We start from the raw sequence: 6942 nt of genomic DNA, 5'->3' as shown, positions 1-6942 counted from the left end.
CTCACTGCCCACACAGCCCCTGGCATTCTTGTCCCATAGAGAAAACGATGTATGGAGGTCTCAGAGTCTTTCCTATCAAGTCAGTTCCCAGGACATTAGGAACAAACTAGACTTCTCAGAGTCTTATCCCAGCCCCTGAGGCAACAGAGGTCTCTGCCCAGTATGACCAGCTATGGGTCTGTCCAATAGCCAGTCCAACATGAGTCCTAAAGTGTCAAATTTGGTGTCAAACTGTCTGACACCATGCTGTAAGGCTGCTACCTTTAGCTGGGTGGTTCCCCTTTATGTGCAGATCTTTGGTTTGTTTCATTTCCAAACCATGCAAGATTATCTGAGCCGTGTTATATCAAGGAATAGAGTTCTAGTACGTGGCAGAGACTTTAAAAATACGGTCAGAATGATGGGATGAATCTTCAAGTGGTAGCAAGCCCAGATGGGTTAGTGAGATCCCTGATCTGGAGTGTCAGAGTGGAAATTTTACCAACTTGCACATTTGGAATAGTTTTGTTTAGACAATCATTGTGGGCCCCTTGAACTCATGTACTTGGGAGGACTGTATCTTTTTATTTTATATTGCTTTCATTTGTTTTGGCTTCATCTCTGGGCTACAACCCCTGAATTTACCATGTGTTTCATTATACATTTTTGTGTACCCAACCACGCCTGTCTTTTCTGTTGTAATGGAAACCTAAGCTGAACTATATGTAGGTTCCCAAACACTCCAAGCTCTCTTATGGCCTTTGGAGTCTTTGACTGTTCCCAGTCAGGGTTACTATTGCTGTGGTGAAACACCAGGACCAAACACAACTTCAGGAGGAAAGGGTCTATTTCACTCACAGTTCCGTATAACAGTTCATCATCAAAAGGGGTGAGGGCAGGAACTCAGACAGCTCAGGAACCTGGAGGCAGGAGCTGATGCAGAGGCCATGGAGGGGTGCTGCTTACTGGCTTGCTCCCCATGGTTTGCTCAGCCTGCTTTCTTATAGAAGCCAGGACCACCAGCCCAGAGGTGGCCCCACCACAATAGGCTGAGCCCTCCCCCATCAGTCACTAATTAAGAAAATGTCCTACAGGCTTGCCTACAGCCAGATCTTATGAAAGCATTTTCTCCTTCTCGTATGACTGTAATTTGTGTCAAGTTAACATAAAACCAGCCAGAACACTGACTGATAATCACCGAGTCCTTTGCCTGGAACTGTGGTCACCATTTTATTTACTCAGCTGGTAGAATCCACGGAGCACATACATCATCTCTTCCAGAGCATCCCTCCACACTCGGGGAGCCTCAGTTCCTTCCCAGTCTTCAGTGATCTCTTCTCCATGGTGCCCCTACTCTAGAGCTAAGGCTAACAATGTGGCCACTACTGGAGTAAAGATAAGAGCAAAAGAGAGAAGAGAGAGTCTTGCAAGCCTTCTCTCTGTTTCTGCAAGACACACTCACACACTTATCTAACCGGCATTGCCAAGATAAGGCACGTGGCGGTGTCCACCTTCTAGAAGGTAGGAAGGGGGAATCCTGCTAGGTTCCTAGAAGCAGGCAAACCCCAAAACATTTGTTAAACAGCCCGAGTAACAAAATATCCTCAAATAAATCCAGGCTTAGAAAGTCTTCAGTAGAGCTTTCGGCCATGATGAGAATTTAGGTGAGAAATTAAGAAATAATCACACTGAGGAAGACAAGACATTACATTCAAGATGGTTGTCATGGGGTTGGGGGTGGAAGGAGGTGTGGGAGATATGGGGGCAGAGGTGTGGGTGGGAGGAAAGAATGGCAGCAGTGGGATGTGGCTAAGGAAAGCTGTCTGACTGATTGTTAGTGTGGGTGTGACGGGCTTGCCTGTTGACTTCCAGAAGCCCTAGAGTTTGAAGACCTGTGGAAGGGTTAGGTTGCTTCCCTCAGACAGTGAACTCCAAAGCACAGTGACAAGATGAGTCCGAAATTAGAATCAGTCTTCATCCTTTGAGCATTGGAGGAACGAAAACATGAGCAGAGGGAGAAGCAAGTTGAGTCTCTGAACTGAGAGTAGGGAATTCTTGGGCAGTAGAATTTGTTATCATTTGGAACTTAATTTAACCACAATGTGCTTCACTTGGAGAAATTTGGAAAATGAAAAAGGAAAGAGATGGAAACACACACAGAAAGAGAGAGAGAGAGAGAGAGAGAGAGAGAGAGAGAGAGAGAGAGAGAGACAGAGAGAGAGAGAGACAGAGAGAGAGAGAGACAGAGAGAGAGACAGAGAGAGAGAGGGGCAGAGAGAGAGAGAGGCAGAGAGATCCTACCAAGGTGGGAAAGATATAAAGCCATTATTTCTGAGTGTCCTCTCCCACTACGAACTCTACTTCAGGTTCCACGTAGGCAGTTATGATGCCAAACACAATTTTTTTTCTTTTAAGGACTTGTTTATTTTTATTTTATGGGAATGTGTGAATGCCTGCAAGCAGTGTGTATATCATACTTGTGCCTGGTGTTCACAGTGTGCAGAAGAGGCTGCCAGGTTCCCTGGAACTAGAATTACAGGCTGTTACAATTGAGTGCTGAGAACTGAATCCAGGTCCTCTGCAAGAGCAGCAAGTGCTCTCAACTACTGAGCCAGCACTTCAGCCCCTACAAACACACTAGGCTCACAAATATGTCAGAACCCATAAACTCATTCATAATTGACAGCAGAAGTTTTAGTACAGCTGCTGACTGAAACTCCAGTTCTGCCTTAAACTTATTTGAGACAAACCTGGGATACCGATGGCCCCAGAGGCTTTGACCTGACCTAAGTCCTGCCTTCAGTCTGAAGACAGTCTTTCTGTTTATACCTCATTCAATATAGATTGTGTTTTTGTTTGATTGAGAATAAACCTATCTGACTATTTTCTTTGGAGCCTATGAATTTCACTGGCTCAGAACATTGCTCCTCTGTGTGGGATGTGGCTACTTGGCGTCTTCTGGCAGCTGCCAGCTCAGAAAGTCACAAGCCTCTCCACTGGGAGCTGGGCAGCTCAAGATTCCCCCCTTCTTTTCAAATAGTTTTGTTGTTGTTGTTCAGGCGGAGAGGGTTCCTTGCCTAATTTAATTTTGTTTCTCCTTTCTTTGTTACAAACAGATGTCACTTTTACATCTGTGACTCTGATCAAATGCCCTGTGTCTCTCCAACCAACAGCCCAGCAGATGTTACTACCATTAGCCAAACTCCAGCTGAAGATAACAGACAGCCCCTTCTGCTAATTGTGTGGCTTTATATGGGGGAGAGAAAAATAGGGGGAAGATGGCTGGACCCACGTGTATACCCTGAAGAGGTCCTTAAAGATCGTCTATGGGGATCAGCATCTCACCACCAATATGGAGCAGTTATACTTGAAGTACCTCCAGAGTAAATCCAGCTACATAAACACCATCTAGAAGTCATCTGTAAGACTCACACCCAAGCCCACCCTGCTAACCAAAGACAAAAGTTTTTAGTGACAGTTCCTCGAGCATTCGATATTTGCATAGAAAATAAAACATTGTATTAATCAAGAGTAAATTCTGTGCATAATGTAAGATGAAACATATAGGATTAACATATCATGTATATCTATATAGAGATATCTTCTTGTAAATCCCTTAAAATGGAATTCCCACAGTTGGTTGCGCACTCCCCCCCCCCCCCAATGGTAGCCTAGTGCCTGCTGGGTGCTTGGTTACCGTCCTGTACATGTTATGAACATGCAATGGGTTATGAGATACGAGTCTATGCCCCATCCACATGCAAAAGTCAGTATCCAACCCATAGTCTGAATAGACCTCAAGAAACCTTGCCAATGTCGTTGTCGTCACCGTCATCATCGTCATCATCGTCACCGTGGTCATATCATCATTATCACCATCCTAACACAGGTGGCTTAACCATCACTGGATTCTTTCTCAGTGCCAAGTTCTGTGTTGTTTGTTTTGCCTATGTTGTCAAACAGTTTATAATTATTAGAATCATGGTGTCAGGATGTTAGTTACAAAAACCTAAAAAAGTTTCTATTGGGAAGTGTGTAAATTTAGGTTGCTTTGCAAATGTTATACATGGTATGCAAATGTTATACATGGTATGCAAATGTTATACATGGTAAAAAAAAAAAAAAATCAGATGCTGAGTGAATGCAGTTGGCTACCGGGCTTGAGAGTTTTGTGGCTTGTTTGTTTTAGGTTCTGGAAGTCGGCGTCCTGATGAACTCTGTGAGGATTATTTTCTTAGTGCAGGTAAGTCGGGAAATTGCAGCCTGCAGTGTTCTTTGTGCAGAGAGAGCCAAGGACAAATTGCACCCTCTAATTCTCTGGTTGAGAGAATGCTGGCTCTGAGATCCATCTCCACCAAACATGGGCCTGGCTGTGCCAGGACAATTCAGATGCAACATTAAATAAATAAAGCAATCAAACAGAAAATTCCTCTGAAACTCTCACGTGTTTTAATGTTTTCTTTACCCCTGGTTCCGCCATTGTGACTTGCCTACAGTAAAACACCCTCCTAGGAGTGAGGCACAAGGAGCTGACAAGCGTTTTCCCATGAATCCTTGCTACGACACAATGGCATTTTGTTTGCCTGGTTTGTCTCCTTGTCTTCTAACATTCTTTCTGACTTTCAAGGAAAAAAGAGAAGAAGAAGAGGAAGAAGAAAAAGAGACACTCCTATGAATGGCAAAGGGAAGAAAAGTTTCTTTTAACCGGTCAACCTTTTTCATCTGGTAGCATGTAAACATTTTCCCCTCATAGTATTATGTGCTGGTAATCTGTTTTTCGTTTCTCTTGTCATTTAAATAGCCCTCCCCCTTTTGCCACATAAGATCGCCTTTCCATTATTGATTTAGGAAATTGGCAGGGGGATAAAAAGTCAGCCGTGTACACACACTAAGAAAGGGAAGACAGAGGAAGATGGATCAAACCATTCATCTCTCCATGTGGCCATTTATCTATCAATCCATCTCGCCTCCCACCCGCCTCTATTAAAAGAAATAGCAGGCACTGTACACACTGCTGGTTGGCTGAAGTTGTGATCTGGACAAAAGGTCTGTTTGGGAAAAGGATGCTGAACCTCTAATTCTATTTGTGCCGGTTGAAAATCAGGAGGGGTTTTTCTACACTTCACTTTTATTAGATTATTTCTTATAGATGGCTTCTTTTTTCCTCCCAGACGCGTGGTGGCGGCTGCTGAAGCAGTTGGTCTATAGTTGGAATAATTAAATTAACCATTTGGTACAACTTTTAGGGGAGCGCTCGCGTGTAGAAAGCACAACTGGGACAAAGCAGGGAGCTGGGGCTGGGGCTCTGGGCTGGCCTTTCATCGCAGAGCAGAATCAGGATCGTGAGCCACAAAAGAGGGGCCAGGGCTGGGGATGGGGCGAGTGGGAGGGACAGTGACACTGAACAAAATAAACGTACAAGGCCTACAAAGGGGAAAATGAAGTCAAGAGCGTTTGCTCATCCAACCGTGCGGTCCCAGCTAGGAGAGGTCTTCAAGGAGGCGCGCAGCACTCGGGTCGGGTGAGGATGGGCACCAGGGGGCGTCTGGAGAGAGGCAGAGGACAGTCCAGTCCACTGAACAGTGCTGGCACCCTGAAGATGACTGGCGCGACCAAGTGGAGGCAGCTTGGAGCCAGACTACCGGGAGGGACAAGCCCTGGGCTGGCGCCCTACGGTTGGCTTCGGCTGGGCTTCTCCCTCCTCGGAGGGCATTTCCTGCTCTTTCCCCCCACCCGTTTGTCCAGCCCGAGGGCATTGAACTGGATAGCCAGAACCTCTCTCCAAACTCCTTTTCAAAGAATTGCCCGTGCACCTTAACTTTCAACCTGGAGTCATCTGAAACTGTAGCGGTGAAGGCTGCTGGAACGCTGCGTAGAAATTCGTGGTGCGAAGGGTTCCTGGCTCTGTTGGAGAGCAGCTACCAGGAGCTCGGGGTGAAGCTTCGAATGGCTCACGTGCTCTGCACCCCGAGATACACCTCAGACAGGCTGTGAACCGGGCCTTTGCCAAACCTAGGCTTTACAGATCAAACGCATCTCCTCCCCAGACTCCCTAAATGTCTCTCGGGCAGAAAAAACGCTTAACGCCCGCCTCTACCAGGCGCTGGCTGGCCGGTGTTAATCTGGCCTAACCTGGCCTAAACCCTGGGCTTTGGCATAGTCAGAGCGTTGGCCTGAGCTACAACGTCCCTTTCAGAGAAACCAAGGACGCACTCTGTCCTTTCTGCCCTCACCCCTAACTCCCAGGGAACGGAGAAACTTGGACAATCAGAGCCTTGTGCTTGATAACTTACCCCCCACTTTCCTGAAGTGGAAGGCACTGGGAGAATACCAGCGAGAGAAATTCCATGTGGAGTCCATGGGGTACAGGCACCTCCCGGTCCAGATGCAGATTCATATTCATGAGGGAGCGATAAATAAAGACAAATTCGCGCAGTAATAACCCTTGGATTCCCATCCGTCTTTGCTGGCCTTTAGGTTCAGAGACTGAAGACAGATGTTTGGATCCCCCCTTTCTCCTCTTGTCTGGTGACCAGAAAGAAAAACCATTTAGAGTGTTGCAATTTGTTTCCCGCCGCAGTCAAACCTTGGACGCATTTATTTTCATTTTCCCCTCGTGCACAAAAAAAGTGCACATTGCTCACCAAGGGCCCTTCTTTATCAAATACGCATCGTACAACGTACAACTGCAATAAAACTATCAGCTCTCCCCATAAAACTATCACCAGCTTCCTCGCTGGGTCCCCTTGCCTGAACTCGCCAGTTCAGCACTCTTAGCACAGAGGATGCGCAAACACCTGGGCCAAGGCTGAAAAGGCTGGGGGCCGGTGTCGCTGTCCGGGTTTAATCCATTACGGCGTCTGCAGCGGTTTAGTGTGCAATAAAATAGGGTGGCAGTGGAGAGCGGGCTCCCATCCACTCCCCGGCACTAGCATCGAATTAAACCACTTAGTTTGGCAAACA

This window comes from Arvicanthis niloticus, chromosome 7, assembly GCF_011762505.2.
Source record: "Arvicanthis niloticus isolate mArvNil1 chromosome 7, mArvNil1.pat.X, whole genome shotgun sequence".
In the NCBI taxonomy this organism is placed as follows: Eukaryota; Metazoa; Chordata; class Mammalia; order Rodentia; family Muridae; genus Arvicanthis; species Arvicanthis niloticus.
Note: the sequence above shows the minus strand (reverse complement) of the source record.